This window comes from Cervus elaphus, chromosome 28, assembly GCF_910594005.1.
Source record: "Cervus elaphus chromosome 28, mCerEla1.1, whole genome shotgun sequence".
NCBI classification, from domain to species: Eukaryota; Metazoa; Chordata; class Mammalia; order Artiodactyla; family Cervidae; genus Cervus; species Cervus elaphus.
Genome location: NC_057842.1, coordinates 63,727,731 through 63,751,276, shown reverse-complemented (window position 1 = coordinate 63,751,276; position 23,546 = coordinate 63,727,731).

Below are 23,546 nucleotides of genomic sequence, written 5' to 3'. Positions count from 1 at the left end.
TTTTGTTCCTAACTTACCCATTTGACCTATTTGTAATATCATGATACATACTTTCTGTTTCTTAGGGTCTCTTGTTTCTTTTCTTTTCTTTTTTTTTTATGCTCTCTTTTGTGTTATATAATGTATTTTATTTATCCAGTACCTCATGAGATTTACATCTAATATCAATGTCATCTTTTTAATATCAATGTACTTAGTGTAATATCATCTAATTAACAAAGTTAGGATGTCCACTCAGGTGAACCTCAGCATAGAATAGACACGTGGTTCTGCCAGGAAGAGGGAGATGAGGGTAAGAGACTGATTTCTCAAAGTATAAAAGTCTCTGCTTACCTTTTCTTTCATTCAATGCTCATTGGATTTAAATACATGTTAGTATAAAATACCACTGGCTAGAAATAGTAATGGCACCTGAGACTCCACTGACTTATTTTGTGGGATCCGAGCTTCATCCTGGCTCCAAGTCCATGCCTTCCTGAGGCTCTCTGGATGTTTCACATCTAGTGTCAGAGTCTAGTGAGGATTTCCTGGGGCCAAGGCTGTTATTAATGCTCCCAGTTGAGTCTCTTGGACTGCAAGGAGATCAAACGAGTCAACCCTAAAAGAAATCAACCTTGAATACTCGTTGGAAGGACTGATGCTTAAGCTGAAGCTCCAATCCTTTGGCCACCTGATGTGAAGAGCCAACTCACTGGAAAAAGACCCTGATGCTGGGAAATATTGAGGGCAAGAAGAGAAGGGGGCAACAGAGGATGAGATGGTTGGATGGCAGCGCTGACTCAATGGATATGAGTCTGAGCAAACTCTGGGAGATTGTGAAGGACAGGGAAGCCTGGTGTGCTGCAGTTTATGGGGTCACAAAGAGTTGGACATAACTTAGCAATTGAACAACAATACATTAAAATATCAATCTTTATCAGGCTTATCAATGTTGCCATGTGTTTATAGATGAGGCAGCTTTTATTTCCAAAGGGAAAGTGAAAGTGTTAGTTGCTTAGCCACTTCAGATGCATGACGAATTACTCCACGATAAGAAGACAGCCCACAGAGAATATTCTGGCTGTGTTCATTGGAGAGTTGGATAGTTAACAAAAATGCCCTCTGCATATTGATCCCAAACTTCCATTAGGGCAGGAGACTCACTCTGGTAACTCTTCTCTGCTTTTAAAAAATCCTTTTCTGAATGGTACAGATGAAGCTATTTTCAGGGCAGGAATGGAGACACAGTCATAGAGAATGAACTTGTGGCCACAGGGGGAAGGAGAGAATGGGACGAATTAGAGAGCCGCGTAGACACTTACGTGCACTATTTGTGTGAAGCAGATAGCTAGCAGGGAAGAGCGGGGTAGCCCGGGGAGCCCAGCTCGGTGCTCTGTGACGACCTAGACGGCCGGGATGGGAGGGAGGCTCCAGAGGGAGGAGATGTGTGTACACTTAAGCTGATTCATGTTGTTGTACAGTAGAAAGCAACACAGCATTGTAAAGCAGGTATCCTCCAATTAAAAATAAATTCAAAAAAGCCTTTTCTGTTGATCTCTCTGCAGAGCAAAATAGTTTGTATCAGAATTTCCTGGTTACTAAAGAGCTAATTATTCGTCCAGTACATACATAAAAAAAATCCAAGCCACGTTTTTCCCTGCTAGTTGCTATGTATTCAAGCAATGTAAACTAAGAATAACTAAATAAATAGCAATAGAAATTTTTTATTTCACTGAAAATGATAAGATGTGTTCTATATTCATAAAGAAGTTATTTTTATATTACCCAAACACGATTAACCTAGTCAATAGTAGATAACATAAAATGAACAAGAAATTTCTAAATTTCTCTTTACGAGAATTATTTTGGAGAATGAGAAAAGAGGAAAGCTTAAAGCAGTTTGGGTATGCATGTGTGCACAGTCGTGTCCGACTCTTCACAACCCCATGTAGGGTTACATGTAGGCCTACATGACTGTAGGCTGCCAGGCTCTTCTGTCCATGGAAATTTCCAGGCAAGAAAATTGCAGTGAGTTGCCATCTCCTTCTTCAGGGGTTCTTCCCAACCCAGGGATCAAACCCACATCTCCTGTGTCTCCTTCATTGGCAAGTGGATTCTTTACCAGCTGAGCCACAGTTTAAGTTGGGATAATTCACAGAATTATGCTCATATGATCTCACGGTCGTGTCCTCTAAGGGAAGAGGTGAAGTTTATGTTTAGGGTTAAACATTGAGTATGCTGCAGTCCCTGAAACCTGTCTGTAAGAATAAATTGATTCCTAAGTGTTATTATATTCTGAATTCCTAAACAAGATAGAGAATTTGAGTCAGATATAGTCCTCACTCCTGGACTAGTACTTAGGCAGAAATAAACCACTAAAAGATTAAACCTTTGTTTCTGATGAAACAGTCTGAATTTGGGGGGCAAGTTTTCCCTCAATGAATAGGAAGGGAGTGGAAGTGGCATTTTAAAAGGGCAGAGTGCCAGTTGTAGGAAAGACTTTTGCTGGGCACCCTTCTTTTTTGATTCCTTGGAACTGACTTCTCATAGAATAGTGAAAAATAAGATTGTGGAGCAGTTCCTGGGTAGTCACTTCATGATATAAACAGGGTGAGTCATTAATACCACTTTGTCATCAGTTCCAATTATTCTGGCAGACAATCTCTAGAAAATGAGACTGTTATGTTTGTTATGGAACAAGGGGAAGGAAAATACAGAGGAGGATGACCATTGCCATTTATTTTCTTTGATAATCCATGGCATTCAGTTCCTAGTTGAACCATGTTGAAGGGCTAGGAAAGATGAATACGGGCTATTTTCCTGACTCCTCAAGTTTGTCCAGGAGCCATTCCACAAGCTGTTGTTTCCCTGGGCTTTTGGCTTCAGCCTTCTGGCAAGACTGTAGAACCAGTAAGTGCAGTCAGATCATGCTGAACTCCTCTCAATCTTCACGGGCCGTCTCTGCTAAACAAGCCCGCTGGGTTAGGTCTCTGCAGCTGTGTCTGACTCTCTGTGACCCCATAGACTCCCTTGTTCATGGGATTCTCCAGGCAAGAATACTGGCCTGGGTTACCATGCCCTCCTCCAGGGGATCTTCCTGACCCAGTGATAAAACCCATGTCTCTTAGGTCTCCTCCATTGGCAGGTGGGTTCTTTACCATCAGCACCACCTGGGAAGCCTCAACAAGCCTATACAAGCCCAATAAATGAACAAGATTTTAGTGATCTTATTTTCAAGTTAAGTGAAATTCAGGTTTGAAAAAATCTTATAAGTCTATAGAAATAATCAAATAAAATCAATATAAGACAAGGCAGGAGGAGAAGGGGACAACAGAGGATGAGATGGTTGGATGGCATCACCGACTCAATGGACATGAGTTTGGGTAAACTCCAGGAGCTGGTGATGGACAGGGAGGCCTGGCGTGCTGCAGTCCATGGGGTTGCAGAGTCAGACACGACTGAGCGACTGAACTGAACTGAAGTTCATATGAAGTCTCATATGACCAAATGCAGTAAAGAGTGGTCAATATATAGTTTAGAGAACCAGAGCAATTGAACTAGTAACCAGTTACTGCCATTTAGCAGAATGGAGATGCAATATTAAAGAAGTAAATGAAGCAAAAAAACCCAAAACAACAAAAACCCAAACACAAACCACCAAGCCACAAAACATTCACTGAGCAAACAGATATAATGTAGTTTTGAAACCTCAAAAACTATTGATTTTTTTCTTTCCTTCAGCAGTTGATGGTGGTGTACAGTTCTTAAAGTTCTGTTAGTTATAATGTTTCCTTAGGGTTGGGATGAAAAATGGTAAGACAGTTTTCAGTTCATGTTTGAGAATTTTCCTCTATGGATGCTTTTCCAATTGTCCAAAAGCAAAAACAAGACAATACTAATGTTAGGAATTTAGAGTGTAAGTATGCTCAAATATCAATCTTTGCATTGTTCAATAAGACCCAAGAGAAAAATATCTTGCATTATTAAAGTTGTTTGCCTTTATAGTTGAGCAGCAGTCCTTAGAACTCCCTCTCCTCTGCGTTAATTTTAGGAGGCAAATCAATGGGAGGGGCTCCTCTCTCCTCTCATCATTACCCCCCATCAATTTGTTTAGAGCTTTTGGATTTGAGGGCATGTGAAAACCAGCTCAGCTCTGATGAACAGAAGTTAGGAGATTTACTTCCAAGTTAGGACTCAGCACAAACTGGGCTACTGCTGTGGCTATTTGCATACAGCCTGAGGTAACCACACTCTGAGACTCAGTCCTACCATTTACATTATCTCCAAGATGAGAAAAATGGGGAATTTTTCAATTTATCCTTGGTCCAGAAGGAAACATTAATATCATGCACCAGGTGGAAACATGCCCAGACCTGTCACAATCGTCTACTAAGGTGGAAGGAGTAGAATGGACCGGGGAATGATTGTCTTTTTACCTTTGGATCTTCACTTGACAGATATGTCTTTATTTTACAAATGTATGGCATTAAAATGTTTTGGAGCCAGTTGAATCAAGTGAAAGCCTTGGGGAACTGAAATAGGCTATCAATTATTGACATTAGCCTATAGAATTCATTTTGCAAGAGTCAGTGCCAGTATATTACTGTGTACATTCTTTGCAAGAAGATTAAGTGGTAAAGTAGAAAATCTGCTAGACTTAGAGTCATGAAAAATGGATTTCTGGTTAGTTATCGTGGATTAGCTGTGTCCTTGGTGGCTCAGACGGTAAAGAATCTGCTTGTAATGCAGGGGACTCTTCTTTGATCCCTGGATCGGGAAGATCCCCTGGAGAAGGGAATAGCTACCCACTCCAGTATTCTTGCTGGGAGAACCCCATGGACAGAACAGTTTGGCGAGCTAGAGTCCACGGGTTCGCAAAGAGTCAGACATGACTGAGCAACTAACACACAGGTCACATAGTGGTCAAATCGTCCCGCTCTTTTGGTAATTTAACCAACAGTGAGACAGTAAAAAATGATTAGATTCCTGTGTTGTTAAGCCTCTAAATTTCTTTTGGAAGGCATGGAGGCTAGTAGCCACAATGTGCCTCCTATTCCATGTGTAATCCTGATCAACTGCCCTTAAATATTGAAGATTAAATGCATCTCAATCTCCAGGGTAAATCCAGATTTCATAGACAAAACCGAGAGAGCTGTGAGCTGTTCCTTACTGCCACCACACCGCGAGGAGGGGCCCTGTGCCGTCTGGTGGGCTGGCTAACACCTCTGCGGTGATGCTGGCCTCATCCAGCTTCCTCCCAGGCAGCAGGGGGTCCTCGTGAGAGAGCTATGTGAGAGAGGAATCTCACCTCTAAAGAGCAACTCAATTAAAGGAGCCAAACACCGAGGATCTCACCACTGGCCCATCTTAGTGCTCAGCAGTTTCACTTCAAATGCAAGTGGCCGTAGGAACACTGGATTGAAGACAATTCATTTTCCACTTTACAAACCCAGTATATTAACAAGACTGAGAACAGCAGTAGGTAGTCTGCCACGAGGAAAAATATTTTCTTTATTCAGAATCTCTTCTACAAGATGTCTAAAATTGGCAGTTTCTTTGTTTGTTTTTTGCTTACTCTTTTTAAAAACATTTATTTATTTTTTAATTGAAGGATAATTGCTTTACAGAGTTTTGTTCTTTCTGTCAAACCTCAACATGAATCAGCCATCAATTCAGTTCAGTCACTCAGTCGTGTCTGACTCTTTACAACCCCATGGACTGCAGCACGCCAGGCCTCCCCGTCCATCACCAACTCCAGGAGCTTACTCAAACTCATGTCCATTGACTCGGTGATGCCATCCAGCCATCTCATCCTCTGTCGTCCCCTTCTCCTCCCACCTTCAATCTTTCTCAGCATCAGGGTCTTTTCTAGTGAGTCAGTTCTTCACATCAGGTGGCCAAAGTACTGGAGTTTCAGCTTCAGCATCAGTCCTTCCAATGAACATTCAGGACTGATTTCTTTTAGGACTGACTGGTTTGATCTCCTTGCAGTCCAAGGGACTCTCGAGAGTCTTCTCCAACACCACAGTTCAAAAGCATTAATTCTTAGGTGCTCAGCTTTCTTTATAGTCTAACTCTCACATCCATACATGACTACTGGAAAAACCATAGCTTTGACTAGACAGATCTTTGTTGGTAAAGTAATGTCTGTTTTTTAATATGCTGTCTAGGTTGATCATAGCTTTCCTTTCAAGGAGGAATTGTCTTTTAATTTCATGGCTGCAGTCACCATCTGCAGTGATTTTGGAGCCCCCCCAAATAAAGTCTCTCACTGTTTCCACTGTTTCTCCATCTATTTGCCATGAAATGATGGGACTGGATGCCATGATCTTAGTTTTCTGAATGTTGAGTTTTAAGTCAACTTTTTCACTCTCCTCTTTCACTGTCATCAAGAGGTTCTTTAGTTCTTCTTCAGTTTCTGCCATAAGGGTGGTGTCATCTGCATATCTGAGGTAATTGATATTTCTCCCAGCAATCTTGATTCCAGATTGTACTGGACACATATATCCCTCCCTCTTGAACCTGCCTTTCATCTTCCTCCCCATCCCACCCCTGTAGGTTGACACAGAACCCCTGTTTGAGTTTCTTGAGACATACAGCACATTCCTATTGGCTATCTGTTTTACATAAGGTAACATAAGTTTAACACACACAACCACAATAACAGTCTCAGATAGTACATGTGAAAACATACATAAACAAATTCCTTAAAAATATAAGTTGCTAAAAGGAACTCAAGAAGAAATAAAACATCTTAATGGTCCTGTACCATTAAACTTTAATAAGTAGCTAAAAATTCTCCCCTAAAGAAAATACTTGGCTTAGATTGCTTTACAGGCCAAACTATCAAAACTGAAGGAGCAGACAATCCTAACCTTCACAGTATCTTTCAGAGAATACTGAGAAAGAAGAACACTTCCCATATCAGTATATAAGTTAATCTGTGTGTATAGGGAACAAAATAGCACTGGCTTAAAAAAATACAGAGTTTTATTTCTTTCTCACATGATCATCCTAGGGTAGGTAGTCAGGATAGGGCTGGCAGATATGCTTTTCAGTGTTATACTTGGCTAATGTAATGCTTCCTGGGTCAGGACCTCAGGCTCCTTTTACCTTGCTGTGTGACCATTTTTAGAGCAGTACCTTTGAACAGACAGTCCAAGAAGATTCACAACCAAATTCTCATTCCAGCTAGTCAGAGAGAAGACAGATTGAATGAGAGGACAGCTGAGTGCCAAAAAATTAATGCTTTTGAACTGTGGTGTTGGAGAAGACGCTTGAGAGTCCCTTGGACTGCAAGGAGATCCAACCAGTCCATCCTAAAGGAGATCAGTCCTGGGTGTTCATTGGAAGGACTGATGTTGAAGCTGAAACTCCAGTACTTTGGCCACCTCATGCAAAGAGCTGATTCATTGGAAAATACCCTGATGCTGGGAGGGATTGGGGGCAGGAGGAGAAGGGGACGACAGAGGATGAGATGGCTGGATGGCATCACTGACTCGATGGGCATGAGTTTGAGTAAACTCTGGGAGTTGGTGATGGACAGGGAGGCCTGGTGTGCTGCGGTTCATGGGGTCACAAAGAGTCGGACACGACTGAGCGACTGAACTGAACTGAACTGAACTGAATGCCTTGTGTTGCTTTCTATCTTCCTGTGTCATTTTTCTTTTTCTTTTCCTTGCTGCCCTGGAATTGCTTTTCTCCAAAAACCACTAATTCTCAATATTTGCCTTTGTCTCTGTTTTCTAGGGAACCTGAAATAAAACAAATATCTATTTATTTTAGAGATCAAAGAGATAATGTCTACACACGTGATCAACACTTAATAAATGCTAGTCTTCTTTCCTCATTTTGCTTTCTTCTTTTACCTCTCTAACAAAAAAAAAAATGCATTTTTCTGTCTTTTGCATTATCCTCCTATTAGTAAACTGCAGCATGGTTTATACAGTAGCTATAATCTAGTAACCATAACTTTATGTATTTATTTATTTTTGGCAATGCTGGGTCTCACTGCTGCATGGACTTTTCTCTCGTTGTGATGAGCAGGGGCTGCTCTCTGGTTGAGATGCACTGGCTTGTGATTGTGGTGGCTTCCCTTGTTGCGGAGCACAGGCCCTGGAGTGTGGGGGCCTCGGTTTGCAGCCCCCAGGCTCTAGGGCACAGGCTTGATAGTCGTGGCACACGGGCTGAGTGCTCCACAGCATGTGGGATCTTCCCGGACCACGGATCAAACCCATGGCCCCTGCAATGGCAGGTGGGTTCTTTATCCCTGAGCCACCAGGGAAGCCCTTAACTAAAAATTTTAATGTAAGATAATAAGTATAAGCATCTTTACAAATAGATAATGCACAGAGAGTTCTGTATTTTCTTGGGGTAATTATAGGACCATAGTTAAATCTCTGAAATACATCAGACGGTTGATTTGGATTGGTAAATGCTTGCAGAGAAGGTAATACACTTCATTTCCTCCGATTACTGTGAGCAAAAGCACTCAGTTTGGTAACACATCTGTCAGCCGAGGTTACCTAGGAGACAGTTCCCTTCATAGTAGGTTATAGCACTTTGCACTATGCTGTGCTTAGTCGCTCAGGCGTGTCCAAACGGTTGCGACCCCATGGACTGTAGCCTGCCAGGCTCCTCTGCCCATGGGGATTCTACAGGCAAGAGTACTGGAGTGGGTTGCATTTCCTCCTCCAGAGGATCTTCCCAACCTAGGGATCAAACCCAGGTCTCCGCATTGCAGGCAGACGCTTTATCCTCTGAGACACCAGGGAAACCCATGGCACTCTGTAAAGAGTCATCATTTTACGTCTTTTCTCAGGAGATTTATTTGTGGGCTTTCATTATTGCTGTCTTTTTACAATTCTATAATTATAGCCCAAAGGAAAGTGCTCTTATTTCCCCCTCTCTTGAAAGACAAGATTTCCACCAATTTGGGTTTATTAGGTCTCTCATTCGATTTCCTAATAATTTTTCTTCTTTCCCCAAATTCCTGTGAGTGAAATTACTTTTAAAAAATAGCTTTGCAGCCTTCCTAGAATTAATTTCATTATGAAAGATTGCAAATTAAAATTAGAAACCATAGTCTTAATAGTTAACCTAATCCCTAAATTTAACTCCCCCAACTTCCCTCAATCTTTCATCTCTGATTGAAGAATCATTTTTTGTTTTATGGTAAAGTTCTAGTTTTACTCTTCTGGTTATTCATATATTATATATTTCTTAAATTTTTTTCTCTACTTAAAAAATTATCTTTATTTTAATCAAGGTTAAACAGTCCTATTATTTAAGGAATCAAGTATTCCACAGCAACTTACGGTAAAGAGCAGACCTCTGAGTGGTCCAACTCCCTGAGTCAAAATTCTTCTTCCAGAGACAGCTACTTTGAACTGATTATTTTGGTACTGCTCACAGCTCCAAAACTCATATTTTTACTGTTCCTTTTTGTTTTCCTTTTCAAGCTTTATTTATTGACTTTCTACCATGGACGATGAAGATTTAGTTCTTTTCCCTGCCTTAGTTCCTCAAGGGCTTCCCAGGTGGCTAGTGGTAAAGAACCTGCTTGCCAATGCAGGAGCTGCAAGGGACGTGGGTTCAGTCCCTGGGTCGGGAAGACCCCCTGGAGGAGGGCATGGCGACCCACTCCAGTCTTCTTGCCTGGAGAATCCCATGGGCAGAGGAGCCTGGCGGGCCGCAGCCCACGGGTCACAGAGAGCCAGACACGGCTGACGTGACTCAGCAGCAGCTGCAGTCTCCCAGACCCTCGGCAGAGCTCTGCCTCTTCTCTTCCTCTGTTACAGTGTACCCCTCCGTTTTCACTTACTCCTTCCTTCAGTAGATTTGAAGTCTGTGGATGGTTAGTCTTTTGAGATCTCGCAGATCTAAAGATGCTCTGTTCTACTCTCACACTAAGTTTACAATTTTTGTGAATATACAATTTCATGCTGAAAATAATTGCTCCTTAAAATTTCCTTTAGTCTTTTCCCCTGATTGCTCTTAGTTTCAGTAATTTCTATTGACATGCCTTCAAGTTCATTGATGCTTTTCCCCCCAAGTATTCAATTTGATGTTATCCTGTATTTTAAAAATTTTAGATATTGTGTTTTTAATTCTAGAAATTCAATTTGATTCTTCTTCAGATTTTCCACATCTCTCTTGAAATTATTCCCTCACTACATGCGTTCTTTCCTATCAGCTTAAAAATATTTATAAAATTATTTAAACGTCTTTGTTAATCTATCATCTGGGTCATCTATTCATCTCTTTTAATTGACTATGTTACATTGCTCTTCTTCGCATGCCTGTTGACTTTATTTTGTATATTGGATATTGTGGATGATACAAATTAGACCCTTGATTACCTTCTTCTAAAGAGGGTTAGCTGACACTCTGATTCTATGAAGGCCTGGCTCTAAACTTTACTGGGGTAGGTTTATTTGGTTTCTTTTCCCCTTAGTCCAAACTATCAGCTCTTAGTTCTGTGATATGGTCCTTAATCCTGAGGTGTGGCTTCTACGATATTTTAGTAACAGCTTAGAACTTCATCTTAATTGCTATGTTCATGCTATTAAGCAGCTGCTAACATCTCACTTCATATCCTTCCAGTTTCTACTTCCCACTGATGTGGTCAGCTGAGTTCTAGGTGCCTGCTTCTCAGTTCAGTTCAGTTGCTCAGTCGTGTCCGACTCTTTGCGACCCCATGAACCGCAGCATGCCAGGCCTCCCTGTCCAGCACCAACTCCCGGAGTTTACTCAAACTCATGCCTGTTGATTCGGTGATGCCATCCAGCCATCTCATCCTCTGTTGTCCCCTTCTCCTCCTGCCCTCAATCTTCCCCACTATCAGGGTCTTTTCCAATGAGTCAACTCTTCCCATGAGGTGGCCAAAGTACTGGAGTTTCAGCTTCAGCATCAGTCCTTCCAATGAACACCCAGGACTGATCTCCTTTAGGATGGACTGGTTGCATCTCCTTGCAGTCCAAGGGACTCTCAAGAGTCTTCTCCAACACCACAGTTCAAAAGCATCAATTCTTTGGTGCTCAGCTTTCTTCACAGTCCAACTCTCACATCCGTACATGACCACTGGAAAAATCATAGCCTTGACCAGATGGACCTTTGTTGGCAAAGTAATGTCTCTGCTTTCCAATATGCTATCTAGGTTGGTCATAACTTTCCTTCCAAGGAGTAAGTGTATTGTAATTTCATGGCTGCAATCACCATCTGCAGTGATTTTGGAGCCCCCCCAAAATGTTTGGAGCCCCCTCCACTGTTTCCCCTCTATTTCCCATGAGGTGATGGGACCAGATGCCATGATCTTAGTTTTCTGAATGTTGAGCTTTAAGCCAACGTTTTCACTCTCCTCTTTCACTTTCATCAAGAGGCTTTTTAGTTCTTCTTCATTTTCTGCCATAAGGGTGGTGTCATCTGTATATCTGAGGTTATTGATATTTCTCCTGGCAAACTTGATTCCAGCTTGTGCTTCTTCCAGCCCAGCGTTTCTCATGATGTACTCTGCATATAAGTTAAATAAGCAGGGTGACAATATACAGCCTTGACATACTCCTTTTCCTATTTGGAACCAGCTTCTACCTAAAGGTAATAACGTCAAGGAATCCATGGGCCTGTTTCCAAGGACTGGTTTTTCCAAGTCCCAAAGTCTTCACTGTCTCAGATTGCTCACAAAGTTTATCCAAACTGGTGTCTCCACTTCTATGCTTTTTGGAGCGAACATCCCATATTAACGGTTCTTTTATCAATTGTCGTAGGTACTTGCTTCCCTCTGTGTGAAACATTTGAGATATTAGGAAGGAAAAGAAGAATGAATTAAGTGGTAGAAAAAGGTTTTAGTGCAGAAAAGATCACCCCTCTTTTATTTTATGTTTTACCCCAGGAACAGTTCTGGAGAACAATGTAGGATAGGCAGAGAGCAGCCCACTGGAACCAGGTCCCAATATTTTGAAAGACCTGTAATTTCCCAGTGGCTGGAAATATTTTAATTGGGAGACAGATTCAATGCAAGTGGGCTGCAGCACCCAGCTGTGCCTGAATGCTTTTGATAGATGGTTATGTTGTCAGCTAACGCTCTGCTGTATGTGCAAGGAATCAGCTTTATTCATTACTTCTTTTAATGGATAAAATTGCTGGAAACTGTTGTGTTCTACTGTTTTGTTGTTATTGTTCTTAATCATATTTTGATTTAGGTTGGTAATGAAAACCAAGGAAATGGCTATTATGCAATTTTTGATTCAGATTTAATATGCCCATATTATTTGGCCCATTATGTTTTTGTTTGTAGACTATGGGTTAGTCTCTTCAAATGATTAACATTTCTACCAGAAACCCAAGACATTGTTCATCTGGAAAACATGTTAATGAGTGCAGGAAATAATTGGAAATATCCATCCTTGTTGTCAGAAGAGAAATCAGCAACAATTGATGCTTTTACCATGAAGTTAATGTAGGATTAATTATATTCCCATCAGGAATACAGGTGTTTCCAAAAGCAAATGGCTGCTTTGACTCAACCTACTTTGCTGTTTCTCTTAAACGGAAGCAGAAGGGGCAGGAGCTGAGCCGACAGAGCAGAGCCAGCAGGACGGTTATCGCGCTCAATCCTGGCCGGGCTGCCTCCGTCCCAGTCCCAGCTCTGGGCTGCGTAGCACACCCTGACTGCAGTCCTGAGAAAGCCATTTAATCCTGCAGCTCTCAGTTTTCTCATCTGTGAAATGAGTAAGGAAAGTCATACCTCATGGTGATTAGAACATTAGTTACCTGCTGTGCTGTAAGGGTACCCAGCATTTTGCACGCACACAATCGCTTTCAGGCGTATAACAGTAATACCAAAGCTGGATACAGGAACTAGATTCTTTCATGCGCCACAAAATCAGTGTAACTCCAGGTGGATGGCTATATAAGGAAATAGAACAATAAGTTTAAAATAGGAATAATAATAAATGATAAATTTAATAGTAAATTTAACTTCTTTCATTGTGATAACACACAATACAGGTCTTTCTAAATATTACAGTTTTTTCTGAATATTGGGACCTAGTTCCAGTAGGCTGCTCTCTGCCTACCCTACATTATTCTCCAGGACTCTTCCTAGAGTAAAAAAAAAAAAAAGAGGGGTTGATCTTTTCTGCCCTTTTCTGTTTATCTATATAACAGATAAATGTTTAGCTAACTTTCTGTTATCTGCAAAACGTTCAGCTACCTGGATTATACTCAGCAAATGCTCAATTAGCAAGTGACTTTTAATTCCTGTTCATTCCTTCTCTAGGCCATTGCTAAAGCCAATTACAAAGTGTAGTAAAAAAAATCTCGTTAAAAGGATCATAAATTTATTGGTTCTCATTCCTGGCTATGCATTGAAGTTACTGGATGGTATTAAAAACTAGCCTCAGAGAATATGATTTAATTGGCACAGAGCGCTTTTAAATTACATCCAGGGTTGGGAATCAGTGATACAATGCATCAGAAAAACAAATCTGTAAGTCCAGGTTATCTCCAGTGTCTGCTCATAGGTGAAAACAGCTGATGGCTTTATCTCAAGGGCTTTTCTTAACCTATATTTTCGGGCATTTCTTCTTGAAGTTGGCACAGGCATTGCTATTACTGTGTGGATAAAGATTTTCAGTTTTCATAATTTTTAAGGCTTTTTTTTGGTGTATATTGAAAACATACCACTAGCTTTCAGACATATGGATGGATATTATTGCTTAGAAGCTGACTTAGTGAGTTGATTTAAAGAAAGTATTAAGTGATTAATGACATTGGAGATTGTACTGTGCAAGATATTTGTTTCCCTCCTCCTCCAAATTGATGTCCTTTCCAGAATCTCAGAAAGTGATCTCATTTGGAAATAAGGTCTTTGCATATATAATAAGTTGGGCTTCTCCAGTGGTTCAGTGGTAAACAGTCTGCCTGCGAAGCAAGAGACACAGGAGGCATAGGTTTGATCCTTGGGTCTGGAAGTTCTCCTGGAGGAGGGCATGGCAACCCTGGTATTCTTGCTTGGGCAATCCCATGGACAGAAGAGTCTGGCAGGCTACAGTCCCTAGGGTTGCAAAGAGTCAGACATGATTTAAGCGACTGAGAATGCATTCATGCATATATAATATTAAGATGAGGTCTTACTAGAGGAGCGTGAGTCTTTAGCCCAAGAAGGGCTTAATCCAATGTGTTCTTATAAGAAGAGAAGAGACAGAAACAGATACACAGAGAGAATGCCATGTGATGATGGAGGCAGAGACTGGAATGCTTTGTCTATAAGCCAAGGAACGCCAAAGATTGTCAACCACCGAAACCTAAGAGGCAAGGGAGTCTTCTTCCTAGAGTCTTCAGAGGGACCATAGCCCTGCTGACAGCTTTCTGACTTCTAGCCTCCAGAACTAGAAGAAAATAAATTTCTATTGTTTCAAGCCACCAAGTTGTGGACCTTTGTTAAGGGAACCCTAGGAACCTAATACAGGGACAGGGCAAAATAATGAATTCGGCAGGTGAGTGATTGAAATTGTGGCAAGTGTGCATTAGGAAGAAATTCAAAGTTTTCAGTGTGGCTTTAAAGTATCTCTAGCATTTGCTCCTGATGTCTTTACTAGTTACCTTTCTTACCTTTTCAAAGTTATGCTTCAACTGTATGGAGATTTTCTCAGTTTCTGAATTTCTCTTATTTCAGATAGATGTCAGGTAGCATTTCCTCTCCTTTTTTACTGACCAGCTCTTTTCGTCTCATGTCTGTTTTGGTCACCACCAGTTCTCCAATAACAAATACAATATCTCATATATAGGAGATACAGATATGTCATACAAGTTTTTAAAATTTCATATAAATCCTGGGAAAGATATATTTTCCATTGCCTTCATTGTAAATAATTCATCTATGTGTATTTTATACACAACCAGATCTGAAATGGAAATGCTGTTGCCACACTTAAAAAATTAATTTATTTTAATTGGAGGATAATTACTTTACAATATTGTGATGGTTTTTTGCCATATATTGACATGAATCAGCCATATTGCCACACTTTTTACTACTTTTTACATCTTTAGTTATCCCTGTGAGTTAGTTGCTCTTGTCCAACTCTTTGTGACCCCATGGACAGCAGCCCACCAGGCTCCTCTGTCTATGGGATTCTCCAGGCAAGAATATTGGAGTGGGTTGCCAGTTCCTTCTCCAGGGGATCTTCCCAACCTACGGGTTGAACCCAGGTCTCCCACGTTGCAGGCAGACTCTTTACCTTCTGAGCCACCAGGGAAGCCCCAGTAGATATCCCTGGGGGAGATAAAAGGAGGACTAGACTGAGAGTCAGACAATATGATTTCTCTTCTTAATTCCACCATTAATTAGCTGTGACATCAAGCAAAATACCATCATCTCTGGTTCTCAGTTAATAAAAAGAGATGGACTGGTGATTATTAAAATCCTTTCTATATCTGAGACCACATTTGAAAGTGAGACCCTAGATAGACCTTAGAATACTAATGACTGTTTCAGCCAGAATAGCACCATGGCCAATTTTGAAAATTGGCACTTAATAACCATTTCACCCTCACTCTTGTGTGCCTCCAGACCTGCAGAGACTGGAAAGCCAGAAGATACATTATACAGACTCCCTTGCAGCTACTGTAGTGAGTGTGATTTGGATTTGGCTGATTAGATGAGATTTGGACAGCAGAAGTGAGATTGGGGCTCCATCTCTGATGCTTCTAGAGAGTTTCTACTGCCAAGCTCAGGTGTGAAGGATTTTGTTTTCTAGCAGAGGTCCCAATGTCCAGCCACCAGCTGTGTGGGAGTATAATGCAGGACTTGACAGCTTTTGTGCATCCATGGATCACAGTAGGCACAGTTGATTCAAGAATGGGCAGCATTTGCAGTGTATCTTTTGATGATAATGATTTTGTGATCAGCAAAGCTGGAGTGTGGTTTTGAAGCCAGAGGTTTCTTGATTATAGAAGAGGCAGCAGCTCTTTGGTGGACCTGTTTTGTGGTGTGGTTTTGAGTGTGACTTTTCAATCTAAAATCTGTTTCTTCAGCCTTCCCACAGATGCCACAGATGTGTAAGCAATTTAGTGCTCAATTCTGAACTCCTTCCTGCTTAAACTGTCTTAAGTGGATTTTGTTTTCTGCAACTTAATCCTGACTGATATAAAGGTGGACATTTAAAGAACTTAGTTGAGAACAAAGTGATTTCAATAAGGCTTTATAATTTAACAGGGTTGTTTTCCATTTCATTCTGATCCCAGCATTAAGTGCCGGATAGAGACTTTGTCTGTAAATGGTTCGTGTTAGAGCCATTATGAATTCCAAGTATCTAGCTTCCTATGATTGCTTTGCCTTATTACTGTGGCACTGATCCTCTCAGACAAAATGATCTCATTCTTTTTGTTCTGTTTATATTAGAGCTCATTTGACAGATTCAAATATGAGTAAACCAAGGTCTGTTACCTGTGCTGAGAGAAACATTGGAGAATTCTATTCTTATGCATTGTAAAGTAAGCAAAAAGTCATTTTTAATATTCTTCCTGGACTGAGGAAGTCAAGGTTATCAACCCCCTTCAAAAGAATCTCAGTCAACAGCACACACTGTCACTATGCAGTTACTTGCGGGAAAACATTGAGTAGCTCAGACTGAGGGTTTGATACACTCATAAAGGTACAAATGTTGCATTTGTGTCAACCCTGGGTGATTTTTTTCAAGGTAAATAAGGAAATTGTTAAGAGGTTCAGAGGGTCAGGAGAAAATCTCTTCAAAAATACAGAGAACAGTTTATTCTTCTCATTGACAGTGAATTTCTGGTCAGAAATTGCATTTCATGAAAGTCCTCCTGACCCACTTAATATTTCCTATGGGTGTGTTTTTGTTTTTTGCTTTCTCAGGACAAGTGTCTGGCTCTAGAGGAAAAATCCCATTAAACTGACAATCAAGTCTTTATCTAATATGAGATCAAATCACTGGATTTTGAAACTACTGTGTTTATTAACCCTGTATATTTCCTAACAAAGATAGGGACTGGGGCTGGGGAGAAACTGTTTAAAATATTTTTCTACTCTCATATGGCTATTGATTCATAATGGTATTTTTTCTCTGGACAAAAAAATCAGAATTAAGAGAATATTTCAATGCAATGAGAAGGCAATCTACTTAATGAGAGAAAATATTTGCAAATCATACATCTCATAAGGTGCTAATATCTGAAATTGATAAAGAACTTATACAACTCAAAACAAAAACAAAATAAGCAAAAACCAAACAGTCTGATAAAAGAATCGTCAGAAGATCTGAGTGGATATATGTCCCATAGAAGACAGAGAGACGGCCAATAGAGACATGGAAGGATCCTCTACCTTAGTGATCCTCAGAGAAATGCAAATCAGAACCACAGTGAACCACCACCTCACACCTGTTACCACAGTTGTTATCAAAAAGACAAGAAATAGTGAGTGTTCACAAGAATGTGGAGTAAAGAGAACCTTTATGCCCTGTTGGTGGGAATGTAAATTGGTGAAGCCACTATAGAGGATTCCCTCAAAAAATTAAAAATATAACTATCATATAATCTAACAACTCCACTCCCCGATATTTATTGGAAGAAAAGGAAAACACGAATTCAAAAAGATGTATGCACCCTCATGATATTGCAGCATTATTTACAATAGCCAAGATATGGAAACAGCCTAAGCATGCACTGATGGACATGTAGATAAGGAAATTGTGTAACATATACAGTGGGATACTATTCAGTCATATGGAAGTTGGAAATACTACTGTTTGCCACAGCATGTGCAGACTCAAGGGTATCATGCTAGGTGAAGTGAAGTCAGACTGAGAAAGACAAATTCCATGTGATGGTTCCAACATGTGGAATATAAACTAAGTTCACAGATACAGAGGACAGATTGGTGGTTGCCAGATGTGATGGTGGTGGTGTGGGTGGGAGAAATGGGTGAAATGTTTTTAAATGTTTAAATAAGTTGAGTAAAAAGTCATTTTTATGGTGCCTAGATGAAGAGATGGGCTTCCCTGGTGGCTCAGTGGCAAAGAATCCGCCTGCTATGCAAGAGACATGAGTTCAATCCCTGGGTCAGGAAGCTCCCCTGGAGAAGGAAATGGAATCCTCTCCAGTATTCCTGCCTGGAGAATTCCATGGACAGAGGAACCTGGTGGGCTACAGTCCATGAAGGCAGCAAGAGTTGAACATGACTTAACGACTAAACCACCACTAGATGAAGAGACAAACTATAATGTCTTTTTTTCTTGTTTTGTGCCACTTGAGAAATGACTGGATTATCTAAGGCCTAGCTACTGTGGTGTATACTTTGATACTGCGTTTTGGCCAGTGACCTGGATGGTATGAGTTTCCCTACGGTACTGATGAGGGAGGTGAAGTAATGAAACGTTCGCAGAAGTTGCTAATGTCACATCGCTGAAGGGCAGATCTTCTGACTTTGACCTAGGGCTCATTCTGCTGCTGCCCGCGACTGCCACACCACATTCCACAAGGATGCCTCAGGCAGCCGTGAGAGGCTGTGTGTTGTGTGGTGACAGGGAACAGAAAAGGGGTGTTTGAAGTGGGGGTTTAGAGGCGAGTCCCCACCACTCTCGGATCAGAGCAATACCGCCGTGGTGCGTTTTGGGCACCAGGATTCCACAAGGATTTCCTTTGAAAGAAGATTTCAGATCTAAAAATGTTTGGGCTATAAATGCTTTCTTGATATTTCCTGTCTATCCTTCCTCACTTTTTCTCTCCTCTTGCCTTTAATCTTCTTATTTCTTTCCTCTTTTTGGAGAGAAAGAGTGGCAAAGGACTCATGGTGGTATGTGAATGGCCCCAGGCTTGGGAGTTCCATTCCATTCAGTTCAATAAACGTCCTTGGGTTACATATTCCTTCAGTATTCTTCTGTTTAGCAGATCTTCTTTGAGCTGGGGATACAAATGACATTGGTGTCTGCCACTACCAACGAATGTCTGACTTTGGGGAGGAAGTGAGGAAGGAAACTGGAGACCAAGGAAACACAGATATTTAGAAATGAGAATGTTTGCTAGCCCCACAGTGACATGTGTGTGCGTGCTCGGCCGTGTCTGACTCTGTGATCTGATGGACTGTAGCCAGCCAGGCTCCTCTGTCCGTGGGATCTCCCAGGTGACAATACTGGAGTGGGTTTCCATTGCCTCCTCCAAAGGATCTTCCTGGTCCAGGAATTGAACTCGCATCTCCTGAATTGGCAGATGAATTGTTACCCACTGGACCACCAGGGACATGGACTAGGCTGCGTCTGGCTTTTGCTGACTCTCCAGTCCTGTGTCCGAGTCCTCACTCCTGACACAGGCGAGCCTGAAGGACATCCTCTGAGGGCAGCTCTGAACAGAAAAACCAGAAAACCCCAGAGGGTGGTAGTGCCCTCCTGCTCTCACCTGAGTGTTGCCCAGAGAACACAGCTGAAGCTACAAGTTGGTTGTAATATTCCAATCTTATGTATTTTCAGTCACACCATGCCTCTTTTACAAGCTGGATTGTATCACACATTTTTTTTTTTTTTTTTTAAGGCTGGTAAACTATCAACAACCAATCTGGATTCAATTTGATTGATAAATGGTCCATCATATTCTGATAGTCTCAGGAGATGTCACATAACCACTGGAAAAAACACACAGAATTCATGAAACATCTGCACAGTAAAAGCATATATTTTCCTCTAAGATGCTATTGTCTTAGCATTACAAGACAGTTTCCTGAATTTTAGAGACAAACTTGACTGACAACCATTAACAAATGCTCATTTTACGTTCTAAAGTTAATTAAATTTATCCTGCAATGTCACTCTTAGAGACATTTATGCTCATTCCTCAGGATATAAGGACAGTTTTAGCTGGGCTTCTAGTGACATAGTAGAGACCTTCCTTGAAATCACTTAGACAGCTCTGCAATTACTGGTAGCAATCCTGTTAGCAAGAGTGGAGAACTTTTCACTAGCATAATGGACCCTACTTACAAACCAAGTCTTTGACTCAGGATTTGACCTGCCTATAGGGTTTAGGCTTGCTAATGGCTAAGCCATAAACTTCCAACTACTTGCAGGTCTATCCTATAATGTGTTTTTTAGTTTGCCAGGGTTTAGATAACAATGTACCGTAGACTGGGTGGCTTAAATGACAGAAATTAATTTTCTCACAATTTTGGAATCTGGAAGCCCAAGATCAAGATGTTGGCAGGTTCAACCAGGAAATTGTTAAATGAATGTTGCTGTGTACTCTTCTTTCCTGTTTTTGGACAAGTAGGTAAGTGGTCAAGGGTCTTTAGACTGGTGTGTAGAGCCAGTCTGAGGCCTGAAGTAGAAATGAGTGGCTGGTCCTTCAAGCAGTTTCTTAGAAACTTTCAAGAGGAAAGCTAGGACAGGCAAGATTTGGAACTCATCAGGATGAGAGGCTGCCAGGCTAGGAAGTCAGGACAAGATGTGGATCATGAAGCCAAAGGAGCATTCAGAAACCAGAGAGCAGGTTCATGTAGATTACAGTGCTTGTGAGTGTAAGTTTCTGAGCAGGAATTGAATCCAGCACCACCTGGACTGTGTGAACTTGGCCAAGTCACTTAGTGTGCCTAGGGAGTCTTGGGTTTGCTTATCTATCAAATAAGGTTAATAACAGCACCTACAAAGTCTTACTGTGAAGACTGAGCAACTTCACTTTCACTTCTCACTTTCATGCATTGGAGAAGGAAATGGCAACCCACTCCAGTATTCTTGCTTGGAGAATCCCAGGGACTGGGGAGCCTGGTGAGCTGCCGTCTATGGGGTCGCACAGAGTCAGACACGACTGAAGCGACTTAGCAGCAGCAGCAGCAGCAGGAAATGAAATCTTGCACATGGAACATACAGTGAATGTTCTTTTTTAAAAAAGAAAATAGAATTTTAAAGGTTACTTTCCATTGACAATTATTATAAAATATTGGTTAAATTCACCATCTTTGAGCCCACCTTATACCCAGTCATTTGTTCTTCCCACCCCTAACCTTTATATCACTGCTCTCTCCTGCCCACTGATAACACGCGTTTGTTCTTTGTCTTTGTGAGTGTACTTGCCTTTTGCGTCACTCACTAGTTTGTTGTGTGTTTTAGATTCCACATATAAGTGGTAGCATACTGTATTTGTCCTTCCCTTTCTGACTAATCTCACTTGCCTGATACCCTTCAAGTCCCATGTTGCTGCAAATGGCAAAAACATGAACATTCTGTAACACCATATACAAAAATAAAAAAATGGATTAAAGACCTAGATGTAAAACTCTTAGAGGAGTTTTAGGCAGAACGCTCTTTGACATAAATCCAGCAATTTTTTTTTTTTTTTGGATGGTCACCCAAAGTAAAGGTAATAAAAGCAAAAATAAACAATGTTAGTTCTTCTTCATAAGCCAGCCGTGTTGCTCAGTCACCTCAGCCGTGCCCGACTCTTTGTGATCTCGTGGACGATAGCTCGCCAGGCTCCTCTGTCCCTGGGATTCTCCAGACAAGAATACTGGAGTGGGCTGCCATTCCCTCTTCCAGGGCATCTTCCCCATTTGGGGATCGAACCCAAGACTCCTGTGTCTACTGCATTGGCAGACATGTTCTTTCCCACTAGCGCCACCTGGGAAGCCAGTGGGTCAGAAAGCCAGGGTAGAACTAGTTGGAGAAGTGAGCCTTCTGATTTGTGCACTCACAGAATGAATCTAACGAGCAGTTAGATCTCTGCTTGTTCATAGTGGAGGACCTTCAGTTTCACCCTTGATCTAGGGCTCAAACCAGAAGTGGCAGAAGCCACAGAATCTTGTAGCTGCGAGCTCAGGAGAAGCCGGGGAGTCCGACACAAGCAGGGCAGGCTCACAATGCTGGATGACTGAGAGGGCCAGAAGCACAGAGGAGCTAGGAGACAGCCCTGTTGAGTCCCCTTTAGCAGAGGGAGGGAACAGGAAGCCTTCCATTTCTGCCTCCGGGGAGTGAGCCCAGCAGTCAGCTCATCCCAGATCAAAAGGCTCTCCTCCTGTGCTGGGCCTGCAGCCACATGCTTCTCTGGACTTGATGGATGAGGCTGGTGCTACTCTGATAAGCTCTAGGTTTGCGTATGTGGGCCTGCGACAAGCACAGCCTTTTAAGTCTGCTCTCTGACAATTTTATTTGAGAGCCCATTTAAGTAAATATCAGCTTCTCTTTTCTTCTATAGCTAGAGAAAACCGATCCTGTTAAATTTAACGGCAACACTTCAAATTAATGAGTCATCATTCCTCTGATGTGAGCTCACTGTAACATCCACTGGACCTTCCTAGGAGCTTGCCCTCAGAATTGCAGAACTGATCTCTCCTGGCTAACATATCTGCAGGTTCTGCGTTGGGGAATGAAGGCGGTGGGACAGATTAAGTGGTATCTAAAGGCTGCTGGAGACTTAGAGAGCCAACACAGCACTCGTCCTGGTGTCTCTTTTCTTCAGGTAAAGTTGCAAGCTTGTCTGAAATTTTGGAATTGCTTCTGTAGGTCACATAATTAAAAGTAAACTAGGGATAACAAAGTTTGCCTTGAAAGAGCTAGAAAAACCCATAGAATAAAAGGCTGGTAACTGATAGGAGGTATGAAATCTCCCTGAGAGTCCAACTGATGAAAAGGAAAGAGGTTTTTAGATTTGGAGCCAGGTTCTAAAACTTGGGTTCAAAGTCACTATTCAACTGAAATGTGGCCATCTAACTATGAAGCAACCATTTCTCCCTCCAGCGTCTTATTCTGGAAAATTGGGAAGGGCCAGTTTTGATCTTCCCTGGGTTAGGAAGATCCCCTGGAGAAGGGAATGGCTACCCACTCCAGTATTCTTTCCTGGAGAATTCTGTGAACAGAGGCTACAGTCCATGGAGTTGCAAAAAGTTGGATACGACTGAGTGAGTAACGTACATTTTAAGGACTAGAACAGATGATTGCCAAGATCCCCTTCAATGCCAACACTCTGGAAATGACCTCTTTTAGTATGTGCATGCATGTGTGTGTGTGTATGAGTGCACACACATATATGAATACACATGCACCCTATAAGGAAACCCGGTCTAGGCTTCTATCTTAAATGATGGACGATGCTGATGGGGAGGTCTGCCATGAGGAACACCACGCTTTTACGTATTTACGTTAGTTTTTATTGGAGCACAGTTGCTTTACAATGTTGTTGGTTTCTACTGCACAGCAAAGTGAACCGGCCACACTTGTGCATCTGTCCCGTTTGTGGACTTCCCTCCTATCTGGGTCCTCGGAGGGCGGTGAGCAGGGCTCTGTGACCGCAGTGTCTCCTCGTTAGCTGCCTGCTTCACGCGGGGCATCAGTAGTGTGTGTGCATCAACCCCAGTCTCTCAATTCATTCCGCCTCTCCCCTTCCCCCATGGTGTCCCTGCGTTTGTTTTCTACACCTGAGTCTCTATTTCTGTTTTGCAAATAAGATCGTCTATACCATTTTTCTAGATTCCACGTATATGTGTTAATACACAGTATTGTTTTTCTCTTTCTGAGTTACTTCATTCTGCATGACACTCTCTAGAGTCATCCAAGTCTCTACAA